Source organism: Rattus norvegicus, chromosome 19, assembly GCF_036323735.1.
Source record: "Rattus norvegicus strain BN/NHsdMcwi chromosome 19, GRCr8, whole genome shotgun sequence".
Taxonomy (NCBI): domain Eukaryota; kingdom Metazoa; phylum Chordata; class Mammalia; order Rodentia; family Muridae; genus Rattus; species Rattus norvegicus.
In genome coordinates, this window is record NC_086037.1 from 69,314,290 (window position 1) to 69,326,599 (window position 12,310).

Genomic DNA, 12,310 nt, shown 5'->3' on the forward strand with positions numbered 1-12,310 from the left:
TGCTTCAAGGTCAGAGGCACTGTGGTCTCCTGGAGTGACATTCTTCACACCTACAGATCAGACATTTGCTCAGAGAGCCTCAACCTGAGTAGGAGCAAAGAGAGCCCGGAGGACTGTCTTTTATTTTTAATTGAGAGACGAGATGGCAACCTTAGGGAACACTTGTTTTGTGCTAGACAGTAGGAGGCCGACTGTGTCTCTTGCCTCACCTAACTTCATCCCGACAAACATCCCATTGGGGACAAAGTCTATTTCTCATACACAAGGAAATGGAAGTGTTAAGATCTCCCAACTAGAAAATGGATCCCGTGGGCTAGATATACAGCTTCTCGAGAGAAAAGAAAGAACTCTCAGCCTCGTGTTGGCTAACAGTTTACGTTTAAAAGATAATTATTCTTATTTTAAATCTCGTATTTATGCGTGGATGTCTGTATGTGCAGGGATATGTGAGTGCAGTACTCGCAGAGGCCAGAAGAGGGCGCTGGAACCTCTGGTGCTACAGTTACAGGCATTTTTGTGAGCATCCGTTGTGGGTGCTGGGAACCCGATCAGGTCCTCAGGAAGAGTAGAAAGAGCCATTTCACTTGCCCTCAGTTAACGTTTTAAAACAGGTTTGTTTTGTTTTTAATTGAGTCATAAAATACATCTTAAAAGGTCTGATTGGTAAGTTAAAACATTAGTCACATTTCTGGGCTAAAATCCAAAGCTAGATAAAGAACTCTCATACCCAGGAAGCTCCATGACCAACCGCGGTGAATGCTGCCTGCCCAGGACAGCATTCCTGCTTCTGTCCCTGTGGGTCAGCTCTCTGGTTCCGTGAGCTCATCTGAATGGAATGCTGTCATCTTTTAATTTCCCCAGCCAACCGCTTTCACAAGCTTCTGAGATGCACACACGGCGTTTTTTATATGGTTGGTTGTTCTTTTCCACAGTCGCATTTCACTTCTGTTTAAGGGGCAGTCTTTCCATTTTTCTATTAATAGGCACTTGGATTATTGGGTACAAGGTTGTTACTGATACCCTCAACAGGGCCTTTTCTGCTGTATATAACACAGACATAGGTCTGTGTGTGTGTGTGTGTGTGTGTGTGTGTGTGTGTGTGTACATGCATGTGCAACAACCTCAGGCATTGTTCCTCACCTTAAAAAATACTTATTTTATTATTTCTGTGTGTATGTGCTTATATGTATTCATGTGATGTGATGTGATGTGTGTGTGCGTATGCGTGTCCAGGTGTGTGCACGCAGACACGCATGAGCACCAGTGCCCACAGAGGCAGAGGTGGTATCGGACCCCTGGAGTTGTAGTTTCAGGCAGTTGTGAGGGAGCTGGGAACCAGGAGCACCAGGCTCTCTTAACCTCCAAGATCTTTCCATCTGCACATTTTCTTTCTTTCTTTCTTTCTTTCTTTCTTTCTTTCTTTCTTTCTTTCTTTCCTTCTTCCTTCCTTCCTTTCTTTCCTTCCTTTCCTTTCTTTCCTTCCTTTCTTTCCTCTTTCTCTTCCTTTCTTCCTATCTTTCTTTCTTCCTTTCTTTCCTTCCTTCCTTTCCTCTCCCTTCCTTCCCCCTCTCTCTTTCTTTCCTTTCCCCTTCCTTCCTTCCTTCCTTCCTTCCTTCTTTGAGACTAGTCCTCTCACTAGCCTGGAGCTCACCAAGTAGGGGAACACGTGGTCAATAAGCCCCCAGATCTGCCCTCCTCAGTCTCCTCGGTCCTGGTATCACAGCTGCCTGTCACAAGGCCTGACTTTATTTATAGATTCTGGAGATTAGCATAGGTCCTCTTTACCAGGTGAATTATTGCATCTCCCCAGCCTGATACTTAACTTCTAAAGGAACCACTGAGAATGTACTGCCCCTTAGACTAAGTATGGAGGCTCGTCTGACAAATATTAATCAAGAAGCTTTTCAGAAAGGAAGAGCAAAACCTTGGCTGTTGCAGACAGCTGACTGGGAAGACATCAGAGACAAACGGGCCGCCCAAACCCAGAAAGTGAAGTGTGCAAAGGGCCACAGAGAAGAGAAAGGTTCCAAGGTGGGGAGAGCGCCGAGGGCATTGCCAATGTCCTGTCTGTGTCCCGCCTAACCTTGTCTTCAAAGGACAAGAGGCTCTGCAGTTTCATACTCAAAGCCAGCTCACAAACTTCATGGTGGGGAGACGACAATATTGACCCCCTAGCTGGCTGTGAGATGCCCTTACTGGTGGTCACTCAAAGGGACTATGGGCTAACACTGGCTTCTGCAGGCCCTTCCCTCCGGTGGAAAGTGCTGTATCCTGGAGTCACTGTGCCTCTGAGCCTTTGGCAAGCCGTTACCTGCTCTAAGTCTCAATTTTCCTATTCTGAGTAAAAACAGAGGTAAGAGTGCTAACCTTGCACTGGAGCGAGGTTCAGTCAGCAAGGGCTGTCACACAAGCATGAAGGCCTGTGTTACCCTCGGTACCTACACACACAGCCAGCCCCACTGATGCACGCTTGTACTCCCAGCACTGGGATGTAGAAACAGGGTACAAAGGGTATGCTTGCTGGCCATCCTAGTTGGTGAGTGACCTTGTGTCATGAACAGAGGTGGGTGAGTCTGATGAGTGGCAAGTGAGGTTAACCTCTGACCTCCATACGCACACATGAACACGCACACCTACACACATATAACAGGCACTTGAGCCTTATTACCTGTTTTTTTTTTTTTTTTTTTTTTTTTAAAGAAAGACTTGGACTGGGGAAATGCCTGGAACATGAAGGTCAGAGTTCATCTTCCCAGAACTCACACAAATGCCAAGCGAGTATGGCGTTCTCATGAGGACAGTGCCTACAGAAACCAGGCAGGTATGCTGGCCCACCCACAACTCCAGCATTTGGAAGGCAGGGACAGCTAGATAGCCAGACTCCCAAATGGGAGATCTCCAGGTTCTACTGAGAGACCGTATCTCAATAAATAAGATAGGAAGTGATCAAGGAGGATTCTGGTGTAAACTTTGGGCCTACATACATACATACAGACACACACACATGCACACACACATGCACACATACAAAACAAATATGCATAGACCAACACATATATGTCTCACACACATGTACATACACATAGTTGCATAGACCAAATATGCATAGACCAACACATACATACATGTCTCTGTCTCTCTCGTGCGTGCTCTCTCTCTCTCTCTCTCTCTCTCTCTCTCTCTCTCACACACACACACACACACACACACACACACACACGAGACTTGGGTTTTGTTTCTTATGTGACTGATTTAAATACTTGATTCTCAAGCTGGCCAATTGGTGAACAGGTCCATGTATTCCCCGAGACTTGTAACCCCCTGTTTAGGCCAGTTTGAGTCACCACTTCTACAGAGGACCCAGTGACACTAATCTTGTGTCATTGCTGTGACTCCTTCCTCTTTTCTTTGGCATTAGGTATGGGATGCAGCCCCCCTTTCTTGAGTTCTACCCCAAGTTTTGGTTTCTCATGAAGCAGTTAGGCAAGATTTAAAGACGCAGCTTGAGATAAGGCAGCCCCCACTGGCTTGCACCAGCCCTCAACACCTATGCTGGAGTCTCCCCTGTCTGGACCACCCCGCACTGACAACCCTCCCCTGGGTTTCCTCCTGACTGTTCTCAGCACTCACCACCTGGGATTTCCATTCTTCTTACCAAACTGCAGTTTAACTCTGTTTTCACGATCTCTAAAACCTCAGAGTTCATCCTTGACCAATAAACAGCTTATTAGCTGAGCTGATTTCTTTGTGTGGTGCCTCCCCTGGGTCTGTCTGACATCCTGTGGCTTGTCAGAACAGGTGGCGTCTCAGCTCCTCATTGTGACTTTGGGATCAACAAAGAAGACACGAGGTTTTCTGAGCTCTGCCTTTTCTGTCTCCTCTTCTTGCTTCTTGAGCCCCCTGTCTCTTCTTCTCCCTTCCTGCCCCCCTTTGCCTCCTCTTCTTGCTTCTTGAGCCCCCCTTGTCTCCTCTTCTTGCTTCCTGGGCTCTTCCTGGCATGTGGCACGGTACAGTGGCCAGGGCTGAGGCAGCCCGGTGAAGCTGGCTCTGTGGACAGTCAACTTTGCCTCGGAGCTGTGCTGGAGGCGGGCTCTTCCTGAAAGCTCACATCGCTCCCACATGTCTGCTACCCTAAAGAAGCCTCTGGGCTTTCTTTATGCCTTCTTAACAGACTACATTTTGGTTTTGTGCTATTGTGCCTCGTAATTATGCCTTCAGTTACGCGGCTTAACGGCCTCCTTTTACTTTGCTTCTTTGTAATTGCTAAGCTTCCTAATTTCATTTTCTTCTAAAAATTCCTTCAGCACAAAAATAAAGAAAAGGGGGGGGGAGATCAAAATGCTTGGGTATAAATCTCACGACGCATGATGCACAAGGCTGTGATGAGGGTCAATGCTGATCACCAACTTGACAGGGGCTAGAGTTGCCCAGGAGACAAAGCTCTGAGGAAATATCTACGTTGAGCTGACTGAAGTGAGAAGACCCACCCTAAGGTGCAGGCAGTACCATGCCAGGGGTGGTGAGACTGTGGCCCCAGACTGAATACGGAGAGGGTTGGCTGAACGCCAGAATCCATCTCTCTCTGCTTCCTGACTACAGATGCGACGTGACCGGCCGCCTCACGCTCCTTGCTTGCCAGGGTGGATTACGCCCTTGGACTGTGAGTGCAAATAACACTCCCTCTCTTAAGTTGCTGGTGTTAGCTACTTAGAGCAATGAGGAAAAGCCACAAATACAAACACCATGTTGGAAAAAACAGAAAGATCTGACAAGCAAAACACAAATTACCAAGGAAGTGACCAACACAGAATGTTCATGGAAGGGGAGGGGAATCTGCCCACAGATCTCTAGCTTTAGAGTGGCCTCCATCAAAACCTCAGAAATGGTTGTAGACCGACAGACTGGTCCTAATGTTCATTTGGAAAGGGGAAAGGCAGAGAACGTGAATGCCCGATGAGAAGACAACTCCCGGATGGGCACTCCCCAATGTGAGCCTCACTATAAGAATTTAGGAACCAAGGGGCAGTGTGGAGTTAGCAAGAGAAAAGGTAAGCGGATGTGGGGACACAGCATTCAGGGGACGGACTAGAGGGCAGAACAACTCTTTAGCAAAGGAGCAAAGCGGTGAAGTTCAGAGAGGAGAATGGTTTCCGTGGAGGGTTCTGGAATAACTGGACATCCTCAGGCAAACTCAAACAGGGAGTCCTCCTCACTCCCCACACCCTCGCTTCAATGGGGTGCAGCAGGATCGGGATTTAAAGGTCACACTAGGCTGAAGAGGAACCAGGTTGGTAGGGCAAGGACCTCAAAGCAATGGTTCTGACAAGGTCCTTGCTGGAGACCAGGATGAGTTCTGGTTACTGGCTCCTTGCCTCTTACCCTTGCATGGAAGTCATACAGAAACCGAAGGGAGGCACCTGGATACCCCGTGGTTGGGCCAAATGGTCCGAGCAGTTCATGGCTCACCCTGTACCTTACCCCAGGTCCTTCTATAAGCTATATAGAGTTCCCAAGCCTAGCACTCCAATGATATATTGTTCCCAGGGGTCCTTGCTAGTTCAGTAGCCCTACCCCTTCACCCTGCCTCACCCCCATCTATACTATGCATCTCCCTAACACTCACCACCCTCTGCGGTCCACGGTCTTTTAATTCATATGACAAGAACTCAGAGGTCACTGGCTCAGTGGAAGTTTTGTGTGACGTTTGTCATCCTAAGTCCTGAGTTAAAGCCTACTAGAGGGGCTGGAGAGATGGCCCTATGGTTAAGAGCACTGACTGCTCTTCCAGAGGTCCTGAGTTCAATTCCCAGGAACCACATGACAGCTCATGACCACCTGTAATGGGGTCCGATGCCCTCTTCTGGTGTGTCTGAAGACAGCTACAGTGTACTCACATACACAAAGTAAATGAACCTTAAAAAATAAAATCACCAATGGAAAAAGAGGAAAAAAGCCTACCAGAGACCTCCACTAAACTCAAAGCTCCCCTGCCCCCCACCTTTCCCATATCACCTGGGCTATTTGAGACACCCATCTCAATAAAGGAAGAGTTAAAAACCCTTGCTCTACAAAAGACGTTTTGTTGTTGTTTTTGTTTGAAAAGGGTTCTCCCTACATAGATAGGGCTGGCTGTCTGGAACTCACTCCATACACTAGGCAGGCCTCGAACTCACAGAGATCCACCTGCCTCTGCCTCCCAAGTGTTGGGATTAAAGGTGTGCACCACCATGTCCTACCACAGAAGACATTATTAGTCAGGCTGATTTGGATACTTTGTTCATTCCTTCAGAGATGTTCGTTTCCTAATGGTAAGATTTAAATGAACAGGCATCTGCTTTGATTCTCCCACAAGTCCTGTTTGCATGCTATTTTAACCATTTTGTATGTCTAAATATTTTCCCATCTCCATTGTCATTTTGTAAGGGAACAGTGAGTAGTTTGGGAGTTTGTTTTTTTATGTCCAAGCACCATGCTGCACCCCTCCCCCAAAGGCTTGCAGCAGAGGGGACAGAAAGAGCTTAGGAGTTAGAAGTGGTGCAAACAGCACCTTCTAGATACACCAGAGCAGCTGCACATATGAACTCACAGTGATTGTGACAGCATGCACATCGCCTGTGGGAGCCCCAGCGAGATCAAATCTCAGCTGCCGGGAGAAAGGGTCAGGTTTCTCTAAGAGCGTAAACCATACTAAGTCAGCTACACTCTGGTAAAAGCCTCACTCCAGGAGTCTATGGGCAAAGAGGCAGAGGCAGGACAATCTCTGTGAGTAGACCAGCTTGGTCTACACAGTCAGTCCCAGGCCAGCCAGGGTTACATAGTGAGACCCTGTCTAAAAACAAAACAAAACAACAAATGGTCAGTTGTCAACAAGAGCCTTTACCCACAAGCCATCTCCTCACCCAAGAAGTCTATTTTCAACTTCCAGGTTTGTAATCACCTCCAGGCTCACGCCACGGTTGTAACCATCCCTCCTGGTCTCACCGTCGTGTTGGAAGCTGCTCCCAACAGGGTGGGGAGAGGGCACTATAATCTAGACGGTGGCTCATTCCACGGGCACTGAATGCTCGTGCTTTCTCTGGGTTGGAGAGTGTGTGTTCTCCCTCCCTCTTCTCGTATAGGGGCTTTCGAGATTTCAGTTCTCACGAACAAGCCCACCATCCTTCAGTCTACGTGGTGGCTCCCTGACAGTGTCGCAGCTGTAGACACCGAAGAGAGATACTTTTAGATCTCTCAGTATTAAGGCACATTTTATACCTCTCCTTTTAGACTTGCCAAGTCTTGCTGCATGTGCTTTAAAGTTAAATACCATGTCCCTACCAGTTCATTCTCGTTAGCTGAGCCTGGTTAGAAAAAAGTCTCTAGCCATTCTTACTTTCTTTAAAGTCTGTTTGTCATCGTTTGGGGATTAATGTGTGCCTGATCTTTTCTAGGATCTTTATGTTTTAAATACATCCTGTCCTCATTTTTAACTTTTTGTATCTTGTGTCTTTTCCTGGCTTTTCCTCCTACTTCTTCGGGCTGATTAAATGTCCCGGCTTCCACCATGTTCCTTCTCTCTCTCTTCTTTGTTGGGAAATCACGTTTCCATTCTTTTTAAAGACCTCCATTGTGTGGACTTTGCTGGGTTTGTTTGGACAGCTTCCTGCCTCCTTGTTTTCAGCATTTGCTGATGCACACACTCACGCGGTGAAAGGGCTCTGCTGTTTCCGTCCTATTGGTCCTGTTTTCAGGCTCATGACTCATCCAAGCTCTTCCAGACCTAAATCAGCCTGAGGAGACCAAAGCTTGGCAGCCTCCTGTACGGCACTAAGACCTCGGGAAATACTCCTGCCCTCCTTCTCACAAGGGCCTGGCTTATCACCAGGACTGCACTGGGTTCCTTGGACCAAAGTTTAACGCCCCTCACGATTTTCTGCAAGGGTTTCTTTCCTAATCTTTCAGTGTTTGGAGGATGTGACCAGGCTGACCTCAAACTCACTCTGTAACAGGAGTTGCCCTTGAACCTCTGATCATCTTGCCTCCAGCCTCTGGGTACTGGGATTTCAGAGGCTTACCATCTTACCCAGTTATGCAGTGCTGGAGGATTGAACCCAGGGCCTCATGCATGCCAGGCAAGCTCTCTACTGAGTGGCTACGTTTCCAGCTCCTCTGATCCTTTAAACTATGGCCCAACCTTCCACTCTAGTGCTGACACTTAAGACAAATGCTCACACTGCCATTTTAGTCTCTATAACTATCTCTTCCCTCCCTCCCTCCTTCCTTCTTTCCCTTATTTTTCTGAGAAAATATCACCCTGTAGCTCAAACTGGCCTTGAACTCCTGCTCCTCTGCCTCAGTCTCCTGAGGATTGTGGATATGCACCACGTTTAGCTGAAAAATACTTTTGTTCTATCTTCAATGTTACTAAGTTTCTCTTTGGCCATATCTAACCTGTTGTTCAGTCCATCAGGTCATTTATTTTGTGTCATTTATTAATTAATCCTATTTGCTTTTGGTTTGTTCATGATCTTGTTTTTCTATGTGTACGAGTGTGTGTCTGTGTATACGTGTGTGCACCACATACATGCCTGATGCTGTCAGAGGACAGGAGAGGATATCGGATACTCTGGAACTCAGGTTAGAGAGTGTTATAAGCTGCTATATGGGTGCCAGGGACTGAACTCAGGTCTCCTGAAAGAGCAGAGTGTTTTTAACTGCAGAGCTACCTCTCCAGCCCTTCGTTTATTTTTTAGGTTTATGTCTGAGGTCAGATTGTCCTCAGGTCCACCCAGTTCTCTGTGAGGATCTGCCTCGATAGCTGTTGAATCTTCCGATTCTCTGACACAATACCTTTCAAGTCTTGTGACTTATACTATAAGAGGTTTATAGAAGAACCCTGGCCTGTTGTCTGAGGAAAAGTCCTGTGGCCCAGCAGATGATCATAAAGAGGGTTTGTTTTTGAGTCTCCTGAGGATGCTACCAACCCGGAACCACCTTGAGTAAAACACCTTCCTGTGATATTTTGTGGCTGGAGAGGTTCTGTGTATTTGGACTGAAACCTTGTATCACATCTTATAACAGTCACGTTTTCCCAGGGATGACTTTCCAACACCGAGTCTAGATACATAAAAATGCTTACCACCTGTGCACAACAAGGCTCCCTTAGTTCACTGCGACCTGAAGCCGGTCCTTCAGGTCTTTCCTCCTGCAGTTGTTTAGCCTTAGATCCCTCCCTGGAGCAACTGGGGTGCAGACCCTTATACCCCTTACTCAGCAGAGCCTGAGGTGGGACCTGCCCTCACACTTCCTGCCTCTCACAGCTCCTGTCGTCCTCACTTTTCTTGTTACTGTGACAAAATGTGGGGCAGGAGAAGCTTCAGTAAGGAAGGGTTTGACTCGCTACACCACTCCATCACAGTGGAGAAGGCATGAAGGCAGGTGCTTATGGCTGATGCCTCTCACACAGAGGCAGAGCAGGAAGCAGAGAAAGAGGACCCCAAGCAGGACTATGCTATAACGCCAAAGGCCTACCCTTCTACCCCCAGCAGCCATCCCAGCTATTTGGATCCACAACCACCCCAATTGGGGACCAAGTACCAAAACACGTGAGCTGTCGGGAACCAGTTTGCCTGCTTCTGGGGAAGCCTGCCTACCAGACAGAGTCAAGGCAGGTCAGGGTCTGTTGGAGGATCTCCTGGCCCGCTGAGGCATGGAAGGATAAGAGGGGATACATTTGAGGCTCAAGGCAAGGGGCTGGACGATCTATTGGCCTTGGTGGGAAGAACAGGGAGGCCTCTGGATAAGAACAGATGCCCTGTGTATATTTCAGCAATTGTTTCTGCTGGCTTGTGGCCTCGCTTCTCATGGTCCTGTGGGGTATAAAAAGGCTGTGGAAAAATAAACTCAAGGCTGCTGCAGTATTTACTGTCAGCCCTCAATTCTAACTCTTGTCTCTGTGTCTTTCCTATAAACATCCTCACTCCCCTCTCAGGGACTGCTCGATGCATGACAGTGGGCTCGGCACAGAAAACTGACGGGAGACGTTTCCCATCTACATCTTGATGGTCCCTGGTTCTGCATGGGTCTGTTCTCTCGGAAGGAAATGGAAGCGTTAGTATTTCTTCAGCTGTGTGGCGTCGTCTTTCCCATGGCATCTCAGACGTCCTACAGGCAGAAGCAAGGGTAACTCTCCCATTTGTGCTGCTGCATGCCTGTGTCCTCAGCACGAGGACGGCTGAAGCAGAAGGACTGAACGCTCCTTGGTCTCCACAGAGGACCTTGTCCCAGTGAGAGTCCAGCTTTGACATTGAAAGAAGGGCTTGTTGTAGGGGTATCCACCAGAGGAGACTGCTCAGCCGTAGGTTTAAGCCAATAGAAACTCTTAAATAGTCAGCTGAGCATTACACGGGGTGTGTGTGTGTGTGTGTGTGTGTGTGTGTGTATCCCAGTGTAGCACTTGACCTTTCTCAGGGTGAGCTTTTAAGCACTAAAACCATGTCCCTATTTGACACACTTCAGTTAATGAGAACAGTTAGCCGGAAGCAGAACTACAGAAGCCAAAAAAGCAGTGTTAGTACATTTAGAGACATTCCCAGAACTATGGACTTTGATGGATTAGATATTGGTTTTAGTTTGGGCAGGCGTGCTGTCTGTGTGCTGAGTTTTACAGCCTGAATGGTATTTCCATCATGGAATCGGTTATGCTAAGGTCTGGGGCCCCCGTTACAGACTTTAGGGAGTCAATGACAAAACTCAGCTCTATAGTAACCACAATGGCTCTACATGAAACCCGTTAGACTAAACCAAACTGGCAAATATGCCAATCGTCCTGAATTAAGGGTGATGGCCAGGGTGGTTTGAATGAAAGTGGCCCTCACAGGCTCAGGGAGTGGCACTGTTAGGAAGTAAGACCTTGTTGAAGTAGGTGTGGCCCTGTTGAAGTAGGTGTGGTCTTGTTGAAGTAGGTGTGGCCTTGTTGAAGTAGGTGTGGCCTTGTTGAAGTAGGTGTGGCCTTGTTGAAGTAGGTATGGCCTTGTTGAAGTAGGTGTGGCCTTGTTGAAGTAGGTGTGGCCTTGTTGAAGTAGGTGTGGCCTTGTTGAAGTAGGTGTGACTTGTTGAAGTAGGTGTGGCCTTGTTGAAGTAGGCGTGGCCTTATTGGAGAAAGTGTGTTGCTATGGGGGTAGGGCTTGTGGTTTCAGAAGCTCAACCTAGGCCCAGTCTCACTCTTCTTTCCTGCTGCCCAAGGATGGAGGAATAGAACTTTCAGTCAGCTCTCTCTCCAGTGCCATGTCTGCCTGCACTCTGCCATGTTTCCCACCACGACAACAATGTACTAAACCTCTGAACTGTAAGCCAGCCTCCAATTAAATGTTTTTCTTCGTAAGAGTTACTGTGGTCATGGTGTCACTTCACAGCAGTAGACATTCTAACTAAGACAATGGCATTTTCTTTGATGTCAGAGGTCAGAGAAGGAAAAAAAATTTTAAGTTGTCAGTCTTTTGCAGTGTGAGTGTATATGTGCATTCGTATGTATGTGTGCATGCATATTTGTGTGTGTATGTGTGTGTGCATATGTGCATGCATGTGTGTTTGTGTGAGTGCATTCGTATGTATGTGTGTGTGCGCATGCATGTGTGTTTGTGTGAGTGCATTTGTATGTATGTGCATGTGTGCATGCATGTTTCTAAGTGATTCATTCCCTTAAGGTCAGCATGGACAGCTCTCCAGTGGAGTTTAGATGGCTGGGTGGAGCTCCTCCAGCTACCAGGGGAGCTTTGCAGGGACATTTTCACAATGTCCCAGAGAGAATGGTATTCAGGGTTATAATGTACCCTCTGCCACACAGAGACTGTCAAGAACAGCTCCAGGCATCTGAAGGCAACATCACAGCCCTTTGAGACCCCTTGTTGCAGCTCTTCTTGCCTCACAGAGCATACTTTAGACGGAGAACACTTAGGCCAAGCTCATGGGAAGTACGTACAACTGCATACTCAGCATGAGAGATGCCCCAGCATCAAAAGGAGCCCAGGAACACCTGGTCCCAATAGCAGTGAAACAGCACAGTGAGGTGAATTTTGACTCCCACACATCTGAGAGAGAGAGAGAGAGAGAGAGAGAGAGACAGAGAGAGAGACAGAGACACAGAGAGACAGAGAGACAGAGACAGACAGAGACAGACAGAGACAGAGGCACAGAGAGACAGAGACAGAGAGAGATAGCGATAGAGACACACAGACACAGAGACAGAGACACAGAGACAGACAGAGACACAGACAGACAGAGACAGAGACATCCTGGTCAACTTGCCAGGCATCACATTTTCTTTCTCCCC